The sequence below is a fragment of the Syzygium oleosum genome, unplaced genomic scaffold (genome assembly GCF_021117445.2).
Source record: "Syzygium oleosum isolate NSW1041296 unplaced genomic scaffold, Sole_v2.1 Sole_v2.25, whole genome shotgun sequence".
In the NCBI taxonomy this organism is placed as follows: domain Eukaryota; kingdom Viridiplantae; phylum Streptophyta; class Magnoliopsida; order Myrtales; family Myrtaceae; genus Syzygium; species Syzygium oleosum.
The window spans coordinates 1,960,463-1,978,367 of record NW_026607509.1 but is presented as its reverse complement, the minus strand read 5'-3'; the positions used below and the strand labels follow the sequence as shown (position 1 = coordinate 1,978,367).

Sequence of the window (17,905 nt, the reverse complement as noted above, 5' to 3'; positions counted from 1 at the left end):
TTTAATATATGTCAAACGTCAAGATGTTATGAACAACTTTCATGAAGAACACTTCCTCAAATTCGGCCCACACAAGTCACAGTAAAAATAGCAAAATCCAGCGACGCAGCAGCAACCTTACCGGAAATTAACCAACAAGCACCACCAAGCAAACCAAGCACAACCAGCCACTAAACCAACTATCCACAGCCCTTAAACCATCCCTAACATGTCCATTAGTCACCCCTTAGCCTAGTCAAGGGTTAGGAAGCCACTTACAAGAGAGCCTAAGCAAGACAACCTAGCAAGGGAGCAAACAAGAGCCTTGGCACGGCAACGGCTACTCCGGCGAAGCAATGGCGAGGGCGGACAGCGGATGGCAGCTCAGGTGGTCGGTGATGGTGTGAGGGTGATTGTGGGTGGTGGTGATGGCCGAGGGGTGGTGATGGCGAGAGGGAAAAAGGGGAAGAAAGCGTCTCGGTAGGGTGTTTGGCGCGAGGAGCAGCAGCTGCGGTCTACGGCTCCGGCATGTCTCCAGCAGCTGGGAAGGCGAGGCTGTGGTGGTTGACGAGCAGCTGGTATGGTCGACTGGAATGGGAAGCAGCAAAAGCCAGAGGAAGCAGAAGCCGAAGAAGCAAGCAGCAGCAGCAACAAAACAGCCAAGAAAAGAAGAGAAGGAAGAAGAAGGCAGCAGAAGGAAGCAGCAGCCACGTGAAGCATCATGGGCAGCAGCATGGGTCAACAGTCAGCAAAGCAACACGTGAAGATGCAGCAAGAAGTCATCAGCGAGAGCAGAAACAACGTGAGGGAGTCGGCGGGCGTGAAGGAAGAGAGGAAGTCGGCGGGCAGCAAGCAAAAACAGAAGTCGGCAGTCGGCAGCACGTGAAGAAGTCAGCAGAAGCAGCAAACAAAGTAGAACAGAAACGTGGGGTCATCAGTCAACAAAACAGGAGCAACGTGAAGATCATCATGGGAGTGGGTGGAAGAAGACAGCAGCAGAGGGAGTCATCAGAAAGGTCAGCAACGGCGTGGGGTTCAACCGGGGAGGAGGAGAGGAGAGAGAGAAAGTCAAACGCACTTGAGTGCGATCCGACGATCCTCGTTCAATTCCGAAAACGATCCAACGGCCCACGAAATACCCTAATTATAAATTAGGAAAAAGGCGAAAAGATAATAACTAAAGCACACTACGAGGGAGGTCTACTAGTCCAAATCCGCACCTGGTCCAAATTTCACTTTTCGCATATCTCGGGCAATATCGAGGCTGGCCACAATAATATCGACACCGTCCAATTAAATTCGTCCCGAAACTCCCAGAAATTCGACATCAAAGTTTGGGCTCTAAATAACGGCCAAATTCGATCGAGTGCGATTCTAGCGAAATCTCTAATTTTAAAAATAATAAAAACCCAGGAGTGATCAGTTCCGGGCGAGATTTTATTATAAGCGCACTGACGAATTATACGTTTTATAAATCCCAAAAATGGGCCAAAATTCGGAATGTCACAAAACACGTTATGCTTCCCTACAATTCCTTCTCCGGTTCAATCCCTAGTGTCATTGGGTCACTGTCGAACTTGGTAACACTAGATCTTTCATATAATGGATTGAACGGGACCATTCCATCATCATTAGGTCGGTTGTCGTCATTGAGATTGTTAGTTCTTTTTAATAATCAATTGGCAGGGCATATTCCCGAGTCATTAGGGAAATTGCGGGCTTTACAAGAGTTGTACCTTGACAGCAATCATTTGACCGGTACTATACCCAGTAGTTTCGGAAAGCTTTCTCATCTCTCGGATTTGTATCTTTGCAACAATTCTTTGGGAGGTGTGATTTCGGAAAACCATTTTTCTAATATGTCAAGGCTCAAGTATTTGGATGTTAGTGACAATAATAACTTGACTTTCAAGGCAAAACCCAGCTGGATACCCCCTTTCCAACTTCAATTCATTTCGATGGGATCTTGTAAATTCGGAACTCCATTTCCCCAATGGATTCGGACACAAGTGGAAGCTGAATATATTGTACTCTCCAATGCTTTCCTTTTTGGGCCCCTGCCAAATTGGTTAGCCAACATGACGTTTGACGAGCTCAATCTATCTCACAATCAAATTACCGGACCCTTGCCTAGCTTATCTTCTAACTGTTCCACTTTGGATCTCTCCCACAACTCGATCTCTGGATCTCTTCCGACAGATATTGGTGTTATGTACATATTAGATATTCTGTATCTCAATGATAACCGAATCAATGGTACAATACCGTCATCGTTATGCGACATGGAATTGCTGGATTTAAATCTTGCCAATAATAACCTATATGGCAGTATTCCGGACTGTTGGAAGGGTTCTTTGTTTTACTTGACTTTGTCATTCAATAAGTTGTCCGGAGTGATTCCAAGCTCAATTGGATCCTTGCCCTACCTTGCCACCCTCCACTTGAACAGAAACCGTCTCAATGGGGAGCTTCCTCTGGCTTTAGGTCATTGCACAAATCTGGTAATTTTAGACGTTGGAGAGAATGACTTCTCCGGAAGCATCCCCACATGGCTCAGCAAAAGCTTTCAGTTCTTGGTGATCCTGAGGCTACGAGAGAATAGGTTTACCGGCAGCATCCCTCTGCCGCTCTGCTCACTCTCAGGGCTACAGATAGTAGACATTGCGGTGAACAATTTGACGGGAACAATCCCACGTTGTCTTGGCTATATGCACAGCATGATCAACTTCAATCAAGTCAATTCATTTGGATCTGTGGCCGCTGCTCCTATACAAGATATAACTTCCCCCCATCTGTATCTCCATCGCCAGCATCCAGGTACTCTAATGCGCGTTGGGATGAAGAGCAAGTGTTTGAGATAATAAAGGGAAGATACAATGAATACACCAATATTGATCTGCAACTTGTGGTAAATTTGGATCTTTCAAGCAACGATTTGATCGGGTCAATCCCCAAAGAGCTTTCTTTCCTGTCGGGATTGCATGGCTTAAACTTGTCACACAACCATCTCTCTGGAGATATTCTCATTGGCATTGGGAACATGAGGTCACTCGAGTCTCTTGATCTTTCGAACAACAACCTCACGGGGACAATTCCGCAAGGCATTTCAGCATTAACATCCCTAGCCCACCTCAACCTATCGCAAAACAACTTGATGGGACAGATTCCAAAAGGAAATCAAATCCAGACGCTTGACGATCCATCCATTTATGCCAGCAATCCTCTACTCTGTGGTGATCTTCTAAGAAAAAATTGCCCTGGCTCCGAGGCGCCTCAACCACCGAAAATCGCTCACCCTGAAGATACACACGAAGAGGACAAGCTTGGAAAGGTGTTGTTCTGTGCGGTCGTAATGCTTGGATTTGCGACTGGGTTCTGGGGCTTTTTCGGAGTTTTGCAGTTCAAGAAGGATTGGAGACTTGCATATTTCAGGTTTGCGGATCAAGCAGCAGACAAGGCATATGTGGCTATAGTGGTGAAGGCCGGCAAGTTGAAGAGACTGAGACAGTCAGGAAGCGCGTAAGAAATGAGCAATCTCGTGCTCTCTCCCCTGCCTTTGGTTCTTCATTTTGGGTGTATTTAGAACTAGTGCTCGTGTGATCTCCTCCCTTCCATTAGTTTGCTTATATCTGTAAAGTAATTAGCATGCTGTGAGGTCTAATTCGCAAAACACTACTCTTTCTACTGTACACTATGCTTTCTGCTCTCTTTTCAGCCTAATATGATTTCCACTCGGCTTCTGCTCTCGCATTTCATGGGGCAAAAGGTCACCGTGAGAGATCCTCTGTTAATTAGTGCTGGTCCGACGGATTCAAAACTCGAAAATTTCCGTCTTGGTAGAATTTTGAGGTTGCTGGTGATTTTCCAATCTTCTGGGTAAAAAATTGTGGCCAATAATTTGCTTACAAGGATTTTACGAATGACCAGGCAAAGAACTAAATTTCTATGTCCTCTGAAATTCTACAAATATCGCCGGCGATTTACCCACAATATAATAAATTTACCAATATTCCATATCGCGACCCGCCAAATTTTTCCTTGGGAGAGGGAAAGCGTAGCCTGGTACGCTCTAAGTCTAGGTCTGGAACTTAACTCGGGCTCAAACCTACCATATTACGACTTGTGGTTTAAGTTTTTAATCTGTGAGTGATTTTTTTATCTAGGAGTCGCCACTAATCAATTTAGGATTTGTCGATTAGAAACCTAAGTAAGGCAACGGGAGAATCGCCCTACTTCTACAAACCATAAATTTAAATGAGTTCGGAGACTTAATTACACTACTTGTCTAACTAGTGCTGTTTCCGTACCCAACCTTGTTTAAATAACATTTAAAGGTGTTCATGCAGTCTTTTTATTGATTGTGGATCTTAGGGTTCTAGCTCTAACTAGGCTAACGAAACGACAATCAAAGCATTGGAAGTGTGCAAACAACAGCCCAACATATCTCTAATCAACCATATGAAAGGTCAATTTAAACACACAATCCAAAACGTGTTAAACAGACGACGTGCAATTAAGCATGGCATTCATCACACAAAACATGCAAGAAAAGGCAATTCCAAAGCCCAATTTCATTTTTTGATTTTTGGATTTTTTTAATTAAAAAATATTTTTTAATAATAAAATAAAATAATATTATATTATAATAAACGGACCCGGGTCGGATCTCCACATCCGACCCGGATCGGGACTGACCCGGGCACGCTGGCCCGGATCCATGTGGGACTGGGCTCGGTAAATGAGCCCAGTCCGGCAGTGTTAAAAAAGGAACTAAAAAAGAAAAGGCCCGGCCCACCGCCTATTCAATACTAAATAAACACAAAGCCCAGCCCCAAAAGAGAGAAACATGGGCATCGGGTTGGGCTCTCGCCCAACCCGGATCCGACCCGACTCGCCCCTCACGCAGACCCGACTACCCTTGCAGTCCCTCGCTCCGCGGGGACTCGACGGAGACGGCCGAGACGCCGCTCGTCTCGGCCTCGGCGACGCCCGCTCGGCGTCGCCCGACCAGCCCTGCACCGAGGCCCGACCTCCACTTGGGTCGCTGCCCCGCGGCCGGCTTTGACGCCGCCGGCGGGGCACCCCGGCCAAACTCCAAACGAAACAACGGCGGGCCGGGACGCGGCCGATGCCCGGAACTCTAAACACTACAGTACGCCAAAAGGGATGCGACACGCGCGGGCGACTCGACGCCGGCCAAGACGGACGACCTAAAACTGGATCTCACGTAGGCGTTTTGTCGAACAGGTGGTGGGCGCTTAAAAAACAAACGACTTTCGGCTCAACCGAGACTCAAACACAAGCCGGGACTCTCAACACACGAAAAATGACACACATACCATCCAGACGAAGGATGGACGGGGGCCGGAGCTCCCGTGTGCCGGACAACCACGAAACCCGGCCCGGCGTCCCCAAAACAGGGGAAAAACCGACCCCCAAATCAAGTAAAAATGGAAACCAGCGAAACGGGACCTACCGAGGCTTGGCGCGGGGGAAGGGGAGGACTTGCGGAGGTTTTCGACCGCGGTGATCGCCAGGGGATCACTCTCTCACTCTCTGTCTCGCTTAATCTCCCTCTCGGCTCTCCCTTCTCTTTTTTTCTCAAAAATGGCTTTGTCCATGCGGCGGCCAATACTAGGCCATCTTGCGTCCACCGTGAAGGAGAGAGGAAAGGGCGAGAGAGAGACTGGGCCGGGGGGGAAGAAGAAAGGAGAGAAGGAGTGGGCTGGGCTGGGCCCAGCTCGTGCGTAAGGAAGGGAAGAAAGGAGAGGGCCAGGTCGGGCCGGTCCTGACCCGGCCCGATTCCATTTTTTTAAAGTAATAATAATAATTAAAAGAAGAAAAACACATCCTAATAATGCAAAATGTACCTATGTCTATAGGCAATGTAATTAAAATTAAAAATATTTTTTTTGTTTTAGGAATTTAAAATTTAATTCCTAAATTTGGTGCAATTTAATTGGGCAATCAAAAAATAGATGTCAACATTCCACTAAAATAGTAAGTTACCAACTTCTTTGAAATTTCACAATTTTTTTTTGTAATATACTAATACTATAATACATTTACCGACATTCATTTGAAATAGTAATTTATTCTAGTGTGTAATTTACTTACAACACAGGTTAAAGTCCAGAAGAGTTGGTAATTTTACTATTTCATTTGAAAGTTGAGAAATTTTTCTTCTAGTGTTGGTAATTTTCTAATGGATTACCCAATATTTGAGTTGCTGGTCATACTCTTTCAACCAACGGCATTAAAAATCTATTAGCTAAATCAGAAATCTACTAACAAATCGGAAAATTTTGTAACTTTTCAAACGACTAGACCATAGAATCGTCAAGATAGTTCTAGTTTCTGTAGAAACTAGAAACTTGCAATTCCAATTCCATCTATGAGTTTTTGCTTCTCCGTCCACAGCCTGAATATTGCTTGTGTCCATGAACATCTAAATGGAGGCCAACCCCCATTAAAAAAATAATTTAAAAATCGAAAAATATTATTAAAAGTTGTCAACATTAGCGCTGGTGGTGCCACATAAGCCAACAGGTATCCACATCAGCAATATCCGGCCAAAATTAGCCGGAATGATTAAATCGACACAATGACAAAATGTTTAGGACTAAATTGGTACAAAAAAAGGTTTAGGAACTTACTTTACCAAAAAAAAAAAGGTTCAGGATTAAATTGGCACAAATGCAATAAGTTTAAGACTTTTTTGACACTTTTCCCGGTACCTCAATCTGTCATTTGCTGACTTTTGTGGAACAATTCCCCGACAATTGGGAAATCTAACCAATTTGGAAGTCCTCGATCTTCATAATTACAATGGAAATTCGGTTGTGGACGATATCCTATGGGTTTCTTATCTTTGATCACTAAAGTACCTCGGCATGAGGGTTCAAAGATTGCAAATGTAGGAGGCCTCATGCAAGTGATCGGCACTCTTCCATCTTTATCTTGAGGGAAATCTTTTCGACAGCATTGAAGGAGGCTTATTCTCATTCTTAAAGAACAAGCAAAATATCAAGTTATTGCGTTTGTGTGAAAACCAAATCGGAGAAGAGATTTCAACGAGCCGGGGAAATTCATCAGGATTCATCGAGAATAACCTAGAGAGTCTAGAGATATGTGATAATCTATCTTAAGGGTGCTTTGCCCAACTGACTAGCGCACTTCACAAACTTAAAACACGTTCTGCTTTCCCACAATTTCTTCTCCGGTCAAATCCCTAGTGTCATTGGATCATTGTCAAACTTGGAAACACTGGATATTGCATCTAATCGATCGAAAGGACCCATTCCATCATCAATAGGTTCGTTGTCATCATTGATATTGTTAAGTGTTTCTCAAGATCCCGAGTCATTTGGGAAAATTGCCGGCTTTACAATACTTGCCTCTTGGGAGTAAATCATTCGACAATTACTATACCTAAAGGTTTCCAAAAGCTTTCTGATCTCTGGCTTCTGTATCTTTGTAACAATTCTTTGGGAGATGTGATTTCAGAGATCCATTTTTCTAATTTGTCAAGGCTCAAGGTTTTGGATATAGGTGACAATAATAACTTGACTTTCAGGGCTAAACCCAGATGGATACCCCCTTTCCAACTTGGAATCATTTGGATGGGATTTTGTAAATTTGGAACTCCATTTCCCCAGTGGATTCGGACACAAGTGGAAGCAGAAGATATCATACTCTAACATGCTTTCCTTTTTGGGGCCCTTCCAAAATGGTTAGCGAACTTGACGTTTTACTTGTTCGATCTATCCTCCAATCAAATTACCGGACCCTTGCCCGGCTTATCTTCTAATTGTTTCGCTTTGGAACTCTCCCATGACTTAATCTCAGGATCTCTTCCAACAAATATTTGTGTTATGTACCAATTTAATATTTTGTATCTCAATGATAACCTAATTAATGGTACAATACCATCATCCTTATGTGACAGGGAAGGGTTGTATGTTTTGAATCTTACCAACAATAAACTGTCCGGCAGCACTCCAACTGTTGAAAGGGTTCTTTATCTTTGTTGACTTTGTCATTCAATAAGTTGTCCGGAGCAATTCCAAGATCAATCGGATCCTCGCCCGAGCTTTCAACCCAACACTTGAATTCATAAGATTAATTTTTCTTTTTTATCTTTTCTTTTTCCTCCTTCCTCCGCCGCGACGGATTTTTTTCCGTCGCAAAATTTGTCGCAAATTCGTTTAGTGACGAATTTTGCCAAATTTTTCGTCGCAAAATTTGTCGCTAAAACCTTGTTTTTTTGTAGTGAACAACATCCTAAATCAAGATGATTAGTATCTGACAAATAAACCAAGCAAATAACTATCATTCCAATTTTAATCATTCGACGTTACCTTAATTGCAAACGAGAATGCCATATTCCAAAAAACATGGAGGAATCAGATTAGCTTCCCTGAATCTCCAAATTTCTCTAGATCTAAAAATCATCTTACTTAATGACAACGTATATTTAACAAGAAAAGAAAAACGTTAGGAAACGAGGGAGAGAAGAATTAGTTTACCTTACCTAATTATCCAGATTTAAATTTCCATATTTTCGATTATTTACCTTCCCAAAATATCCAGATTTAGGTTTCCATATTTTCAATTAACGAGCCCCTAAAACCTATATATTACCCAAAAATGAGTTATCATGTCGATTGATTTGCATATTGCACCTTCATCCCTACCTACAAAGTACTCTTTTGATTCTGGTTTGAGGTAATTGAAAGATCTCATTTGTCAACCAGATGGAGAAGCTTGCGACTTCCCATATTCTAGTCGTAGCCCTCCTTGTCTCAGGTTCATTTGCTTTCCCATCCACTACCAATGTCTATTAATCTGTTCAAACTAGTCTTGACGGTTGGAACTATATGCAGGCATGTGTGCGGTGCCCCGTGCAAACGCGCAGTCGAGATGTTCGGCGGTACTGGACCCAAACAATTGTTATGCCCCTAACTGTCTCGCGGCCTGTCGAACGAAGCACCCCGACGTGCAGCAGCAGGCCTTCGGATCGTGCCAAACTGATGCGTTCGGCAAGATATTCCGCTGCGTTTGCTTCTGGAATTGCTGATTGGTCGATATGATCGTCGGTTTCATTTCGACATGTTTCTTTCTGCTTGAGCTCTATAACTTGCGATGGTGTTTAAACTGAAGATGTCCTTGCATCTTGACAGCTTAATAATTATAACATTACACAGGTTATCGTACTCAACGATATCTGTTGTCTTCCCTTTCGTGGTGTCCAGTCAGTGAGTTGGTTGCACGATTCCGAATTCGGAGCGTAATTTCCTCTTTTTTATGTGTGGATGGGAGCGAACAAAAGGCAAATGCTACACGAATGTGCGTCCAAATCGCGAGGAGCAACGTGTTACATAAATTTGATTCACGTGAATTTAGTGCACCTCACCATTTAGATTGGACGAGTTCAACTGAAGTTGATCACATTAGATGGTAGAGATTTCGCAAATATCACATGAATCAAGCTCATGCCACAAGTTTTGGGAATCAATAAGGTTTAGGCGATACACGACTTTACCTCCATAAAGCCAAAATACTTTGGCAAGCTTCAAGTTCTTTTAAGGAAAAATTGGTAAATATATCGAATATCTGTTCAATTTTTGAGAAGTAGATTCAAAGTAAATTGATTTTACTTGACCGTCCTAAATTTAGCTTAAATTAATGTAAAAGATAAAACAAAGTACTAGCACCATTTTGACAATTTCTGAAGCTTCCGTGAAACAATTATAACTAGACGCACGAACCATGCGATGCAATGGAATTATGTTATAGTTAATGTAGGAAGAAATTTCTAAGTTAAATAAGTATCTATCTATCAAGGGAGGGAACACCCTTTGGTTCTCCCACTATCATTTAATTCTGATTTCTAATTAGATTAAAAATAAAAAATAAATAAATATAAATCACGACTACCATTTCTGTAAAATTTAATGCGGAAGTATTTTTCCTAAAATCATGTCATCTCTCCTTAGATTCGTCATTTTTAATGCTATGTGGGATGATTTTGAAGCATCTATTCATGGTGAGAAGGAGTCTAGAGATCAAAGCGATGACGATCTCGGAGCTTCCACAGAGATTCAGGAATTTCTTAGAGATAAAAATTATAATGAATTATTCGAATTGGCGAAAGAATGTAAAATGCTTTGAATGCAATAAGCGGGGTCACTTGAGAAAAGAGTGCTCAAGGCTCGAATCAAAAGAAAGGCGAAAAGAAAAATAAATAAGCCAGGTCACTTGAAAAAGAAAGTTCTTTTAGACTCAATTTATTTCGCGAAAAATAAATAATTTGAAAAACGTTTACCTAAAAATAATCCAATTGTACCGCTTAAAATAATTAGGCAATGAATAAATATTTTCATAATTCAACAACAATTTATGTCTAAACAAATTGTAGACACTGAAAAAAAAACTTTCTTTGATTCATTGTTGTAAGTGATACAAGCGATTATTTTGAGTATAACATTTTCTAAATCATTCATTTTTCACTAAACAATAGAACCCTTAGAAAAAAAACGAAATGAATATGTTAAAAGTGATCTTGAAAATTCAAAAAATGAATATGAGGTTTTGAAAAAGAAAAATGAAGAGTTGAGCTCTTCCTTTCAAAAATTTGAAGGAAGCAAGAATAAAACAAAATATGTTTGTTAGACATCATGTTAATCATAGAAATGATCGAGATCATAGACATTGTTCAATCTAGTAGGTTTGCATCTCGTGTATGTTATGGTTGTGGTAAATTTGGACATATTGTAACAAACTGCTATTCTAGAAGATCTGGATTCGTAAGGAAGTTTTGTATGGATCGAAAGTTATTTTGGAAACAAAGTAGCATTTTCATATAAAAAAATAAAACATAGTTCGTTTGAGGGGGCGCTTGATTATGTGATTATTTTTTCAAAGGAGGAAACTGTTAGATTATAAAGCTTTGATTTTATTCGTGGTATTGTTGTATGATTTTTTTTTCATCATAAAAAATGGAGAGATTGTTGACATTTGTATTTTGATGATTACAAAATCATCAATAAGTTAAAACTATTGATTTTTGTAAATGTGTTCAAACATGCCTAGTAGTAAAACTCACTGTCCATGTAAAGAAACCAGGCGACCGGACCCCTATGTCTAGGTTCCTAGCCAGACCTCTATTTTGGGCCAACTTTCTTGAAGTGCGAGCGGGCGATCGAAAGATGCAATAGTCGAAAATTAACCGTTTGGATTGTGTTCTAATCTTGTTTGGTTTTAGTGTATATAAAAGTTTCGTTTATTTCATGAAAAATGAATGATTTTGCAAACATTTTTGTAAAAATAATCGCATGTATTGTTTTATTTAATTAGTTAATGAAGAATATTTCATTATCGACAACAGACTATGTTTAAATATTTTTGTAGACAACAAAAATTTTTATTCATTTATTTTTGTAAGCGATACAAGCAATTATTTTTAGGAAAACGTTTTCAAAATCATTCTTTTTTCGCGAAACAAATGAACCTACCTCTGTAGCCTTTGGGGATTTAGAACACACATTGTCATATCTGAGTGTGAGAAATCTTTTGTACACAAATTTGCTATTGTAAACCACGAGTGAGATGAGAGATATTGTTATAATTATAGGAATTAATAGCTCAACATTAATTCGTGTGTAACCGTTATGTCCTAATTGTTACAATTATTAAGGGTTAATGGCTCTACTAATGTGAGCATTTAATATAGCTGTTAATTATGGGTTGATGGCTCTACTAATGTGAGCATAACCGACAAGTTCATGTCCCTTCAGTTTTCTGCAGTTATTTTCCCTCGTCTATAAATAGACGTGTCTTATTAGTTCAAACGAGAGACAGAAAAAGAACTCCTCGAAGTACTTCTAGAGCGTCTCTTGAGTTTTCTCTTCAACAATATTCCTCTTAGTGTGCCAGTTTCGAGAAGTGTTCGACAGAGTCATGTTCGTATAGTACTGATACAAACAGGTTCGAGGTGTTGTATCTTGGGAGGCATAATTCGAGAAGCTGTTTAGCACCGTTGGTAGGAACTAATCATCTTAAGGAGATTCGGTTATCCGTACCTCACCTCCTGTTTTATTTTTATTATCAATTTCTTGAATTTATTCTGGCTATAACAAAAACAGTGTTACGTAATTTCCTCAATACGTAAATTCTTCTTCTTCTATTTCTTCCAACATATATACTTGAGTGTGAAATATAAAGTCGAACTACAATAAATCACTTAATCTTTGGATTTATTGTATTGTACACACGTTTGCTTGGTTGATTTATTTTTACTATATTTCTTGGTTGCCCGAACTATGATTTCGAATAGCTGCCCTTGTACTTTTTGGGCCAACAACAACATCCTAAATCAAGATGATTAGTATCTGACAAATAAACCAAGCAAATAACTATCATTCCAATTTTAATCATTGGATCGTTTCCTTAATTGCAAACGAGAATGCCATATTCCAAAAAACATGGAGGAATCAGATTAGCTTCCCTGAATCTCCAAATTTCTCTAGATCTAAAAATCATCTTACTTAATGACAACGTATATTTGACAAGAAAAGAAAAACGTTAGGAAACGAGGGAAAGAAGAATTAGTTTACCTACCCTAAATATCCAGATTTAAATTTCCATATTTTCAATTAATTACCTTTCCTAAATATCCAGATTTAGGTTTCCATATTTTCAATTAATGAGCCCCTAAAACCTATATATTACCCAAAAATCAGTATTCATGTCCATTGATTTGCATATTGCACCTTCATCTCTACCTACAAAGCACTCTTTTGATTTTGGTTTGAGGTAATTGAAAGGTCTCATTTGTCAACCAGATGGAGAAGCTTCCTATTTCCCATATTCTAGTCGTAGCCCTCCTTGTCTCAGGTTCATTTGCTTTCACATCCATTACCAATGCCTATTAATCTGTTCAAACTAGTCTTGACGATTGGAACTATATGCAGGCATGTGTGCGGTGCCCTGTGCAAACGCGCAGTCGAGATGTTCGGCGGTACTGGACCCAAACAATTGTTATGCCCCTAACTGTCTCGCAGCCTGTCGAACGAAGCACCCTGACGTGCGACAGCAGGCCTTCGGATCGTGCCAAACTGATGCGTTCGGCCAGATATTCCGCTGCGTTTGCTTCTGGAATTGCTGATTGTTCGATATGATCATCGGTTTCGTTTCGACATGTTTCTTTCTTCTTGAGCTCTATAACTTGCGATGGTGTTTAAACTGAAGATGTCCTCGCATCTTGACAACTTAATAATGATAGCATTACACAGGTTATCGTACTCAACGATATCTATTGTCTTCCTTTTCATGGTGTCCAGTCCACGATTCCGAATTCGGAGCGTAATTTCCTCTCTTTTATGTGTGGATGGGAGCGAACAAAAGGCAAATGCTACACGAATGTGCGTCCAAATAGCGAGGAGTAACGTGTTACATAAATTTGATTCACGTGAATTTAGTGCACCTCACCATTTAGATTGGACGAGTTCAACTGAAGTTGATCACATTAGATGGTAGAGATTTCACAAATATCACATGAATCAAGCTCATGCCACAAGTTTTGGGAATCAATAAGGTTTAGGCGATGCACGATTTTACCTCCATAAAGTCAAAATACTTTTGCCAGCTTCAAGTTCTTTTTAGGAAAAATTGGTAAATATATCGAACATCTGTTCAATTTTTGAGAAGTACACTCAAAGTAAATTGATTTTACTAGACCGTCCTAAATTTAGCTTAAATTAATGTAAAAGATAAAACATAGTACTAGCACCATTTTGACATTTTTTTAAGCTTCCGTGAAACAATTTTAACTAGACGCACGAACCATGCGATGCAATGGAATTATGTTATAGTTAACGTAGGAAGAAATTTCTACGTTAAATAAGTATCTATCTATCAAGGGAGGGAACACCCTTTGGTCTCTCCCACTATCTTTTAATTTTGATTTCTAATCAGATTAAAAATATAAATAAATAAATATAAGTCATGACTACCATTTCTGTAAAACTTAATGCGGAAGTTATTGTTCCTAAAATCGTATCAATCTCCTTAGATTCGTCACTTTTAATGTTATGTAGAATGCTTTTGAAGCTTCTATTCACAGTGAGAAGGGGTCTAGAGATCAAAGCGATGACGACATCGGAGCTTACACGTAATTTTAAATTTTGTAGAGATAAAAATTATAATTAGAATTATTCGAATTGGCGAAAGAATGTAAAATGTTTTGAATGCAATAAGCCAGGTCACTTGAGAAAAGAGTTCCCACAGCTCAAATCAAAGGAAAAGAAAGGTCAAAAGAAAAAGAAATAAGCCGGGTCACTTGAAAAAAAAAGTTCTTTTAGGCTCAATTTGCTTCGCAGAAAATAAATGATTTAGAAAATATTTACTTAAAAATAATACCTTTGTATCGCTTAAAATAATTAGTTAATGAAAAATATTTTCATAATTCAACAACAATTTATGTCTAAACAATTTCGTAGACAATGAAAAAAAAATTTGTTGATTCATTTTTGTTAGTAATACCAGCTATCGTGTTTTGAGGATAACGTTTTCCAAATCATTTTCACTAAACAAATGAACCCTTAAAAAAAAACGAAATGAATCTATTAGAAGTGATATTGAAAATTCGAAAAATGAATATGAGGTTTTGAAAAAGAAAATTGAAGAGTGGAGGTCTTCCTTTCAAAAAGTTGAAGGAAGCAAGAATAAAAAAAAAATATGTTTGGTAGACATCATGTTAATCATAGAAATGATCGAGATCATAGACATTGTTCAATCTAGTAGGTTTGCATCACATGTATGTTATGGCTGTGGTAAATTTAGACATATTGCAAGAAACTTTAGTCTAGAAGATCTGGATTCCTCAGGAAGTTTTTTATGGATCCAATGTTGTTTTCCAAACAAAGAAGCATTTTCATATAAAAAAAATAGTTATTTTGAGGGGGCGCTTGATTATGTGATTATTTTTTAAAGGAGGAGAATGTTAGATTTTAAAGTTTGAATTTATTCGTGGTATTGTTTTATGATTTTTATCATCGTAAAAAAATTGGGGAGATCCTATGTGTTTTGATGACTACAAAACCATCAATAACTATCGATTTTTGTAAATTTGTTCAAACGAGATTAAGTACGCAGGCGACCGGACCCTTATGTGTAGGCTCCTAGCTAGAACTCTATTTTGACCAATTATTTTTTAGAGCGAGCGGCTGATCGAAAGTCGCAATAGTCGAAAATTAACCGTTAGATTGTGTCCTAATCTTGCTTGGTTTTAGTAGAGATAAGGCTCCATTTGTTTCGTCAAAAATAAATAATTTGAAAAATATTTTTCTAAAAATAATCGCATGTATCATTTTATTTAATTAGTTAACGAAAAATATTTCATTATCGACAACAGCTTTTATCCAAATATTTTCATAGACAATATAATTTTTTTTCATCTGTTCATTTTTTTAAGCGATACAAGCGGATTGTTTTTTTGAAAACGTTTTTCAAATCATTTATTTCCGCGAAACAATCGGACTAACCAATGTAGCCCTTAGGGGTTTAGAACACACATAGTCATATCTAAGTGTGAGAAATCTCTTGTACACAAATTTGCTATTGTAAACCACAAGTGAGATGAGAGATACACTCGAGTGTAAAATATAAAGTCGAACTACAATAAATCACTTTAATCTTGGGGTTTAGTGTACTGTTCACACGTTTGTTTGGTTGATCTATATTTCTTGGTTGCCGAATTATGATTTTGAATAGTTGCCGTTGTACTTTTTGGGCCAACAACAACATCCTAAATCAAGATGATTAGTATCTGGCAAATAATCCAAGCAAATAATTATCATACCAATTTTAATCATTCGACGTTCCCTTAATTGCAAACGAGAATGCCATACTCCAGAAAACATGGAGGAATCAGATTACCTTCCCTGAATCTCCAAATGTCTCTAGATATAATTTTTCATACATTCCAAATTTGACAAACCCTCCTAAAATCTATAAAAGCACCCCAAGCATCAGTTTTTTCAAATATCCACAGCATCGCACCTTCCTCTCTACTTTCGAGTTCTCTTGTTTGTTCGAGATTAGCCCTTGAAAGAACACATCTTCTTCTCACCCAGATGGAGACCCTCGCTTTTCCTCGTATTTTCGTAGCAGTCCTCCTCCTCTCAGGTTTCAATTCCCGACCTACTCTTATCCCAAGATGTCCTCAAATCCAAACGGACAAAGAGAGTCAATCACGATGCAAAATTTGGAGTTATTTATGTTCAATCCATTTCTTCTTTTGCTTTTAAATTTTAAATTAAATTTGGAATTAAATGATGAGATCGTTAAAAGGGTTCGAAACTCTAGGATGTTAAACTTGGGGGTATTTTTTGGGGTGAGGGAAGAAAAACAATTCTCCCAATTTAGAGGGTTGAGTGTACGGATACCGACACGTTAAATTTGGAATTAAATGATGAGAAATATAGGGAAAATTTCAAATCAGTACTCAAAGTGGGGTCATTTTCTCAAAAAGGGGTCCAAAGTGGACATAGTGCTAAATAAGAGTCTGAAGTGCCCAATCAGCCTCAAATAGGGGCTCGAAGTGCCCAATTAGTCTCAAGTAAGGGCTTGAGTTCGCTGGCCGGTCAAATACTCACCGGCCGACAAGCACGTTACTATTCCAGCGACCGGAATAAGGTCAATTTCGTCGTTTACTTTTTAATTTTTTTTTGTTTCTTTTTTCCTTTTTTTTCTTTTTTTTCTTTTCCTTTTCCTTTTCTTCTTCTTTTTTTTTTCCTCTTTTCCCTCCGCCGGCCATAGCCGGGGCTGGCGGAGGTTATCGGCCTCGGGTGGAGTACTGATTTGGGTACTGATTTGAAAATGAGCCAACTTTGGGTACTGATTTGAAATTTTCCCAGAAATATATGCATGGAAATAAGTCTGCCCAAGTTCTAAGATTCTCTTTCAAGCCAAAGCAATAATGTGGTTCATTTCACTTGATGGTTGACGGATGTAAACTTGCAGGGATGTGCATGGTGACGGTGCCCCATGCAAATGCCCAGAAGAGATGTCAAGAGTTGCTGGACCCGAACAGCTGCACCCTCTACAATTGCCAGAAGGCGTGTTACCAGAAGCACACCGCCCAGCAGCCCCGCGGAGAGTGCCTAGCCGATTCCAACTTCATGTACAGATGCGCTTGCTTCTTCAACTGCTGATCATTATAGATCAAACCTCTTCTCATGATGATCTGCTGCTTTGAGTCTCTCTTTTTCTCGGATCCCCTTTTTTCTGTCTGTCTGTTTGAGTGCTAAAAGATTTGCAATCGGGTCGAAAATAAAGAGGTCGCAACTTTGATAATACCTTGATAATGTCATTGCTCTCTCTCTCTCTCTCTCTCAATTCATTCTTGCACATACACGTGTGTTTGCCTCTCTAAAGGGATTGGTCCGGATTTTGCGCCTCCAAAACCTAAGGTCGACTAAGATCCGATCCCTAGTTGTAAGTACGTGGACATGATCACAACGAAGTAATTTCTTTTGAATCCTCTAATTATCGGCGTAGATGGCCTGTCATAGATTGGAATGGGAAGGTGGACATAATCTGTTACACGAAAATTTGCCCAAATTCTAACTATTAGTAGATCAATTTTATATACATCCCACGAAATCGATGAATTTTTTCTTTGATCAGATCATGAAATCTGGATGATTAGTACTGCATTATTTTGGAACAGTTTATTCACGGCATTAATTCATTCTATATAGCCTCTAGACTACCCACCAACCTAAAACGCTTCCAAAACTTCGAAATGCCGAACACGCCCAGATCGACCACACAATGGTCAGATCTCTACCCAAACTCATCCTCATCACGCTTATCTTCTCTCTAACCATCTTTGCCGGACGATCCCAAACATCCGCCCGCA

At 39.4% G+C, this 17,905-nt stretch overlaps 1 pseudogene; it reads left to right on the top strand.

The window, feature by feature from the left end:
• Positions 1–1,741: 1,741 nt before the first annotated feature.
• On the top strand, positions 1,742–3,729 carry LOC130134940 (receptor-like protein EIX1; annotated as a pseudogene).
• Positions 3,730–17,905: the final 14,176 nt, after the last annotated feature.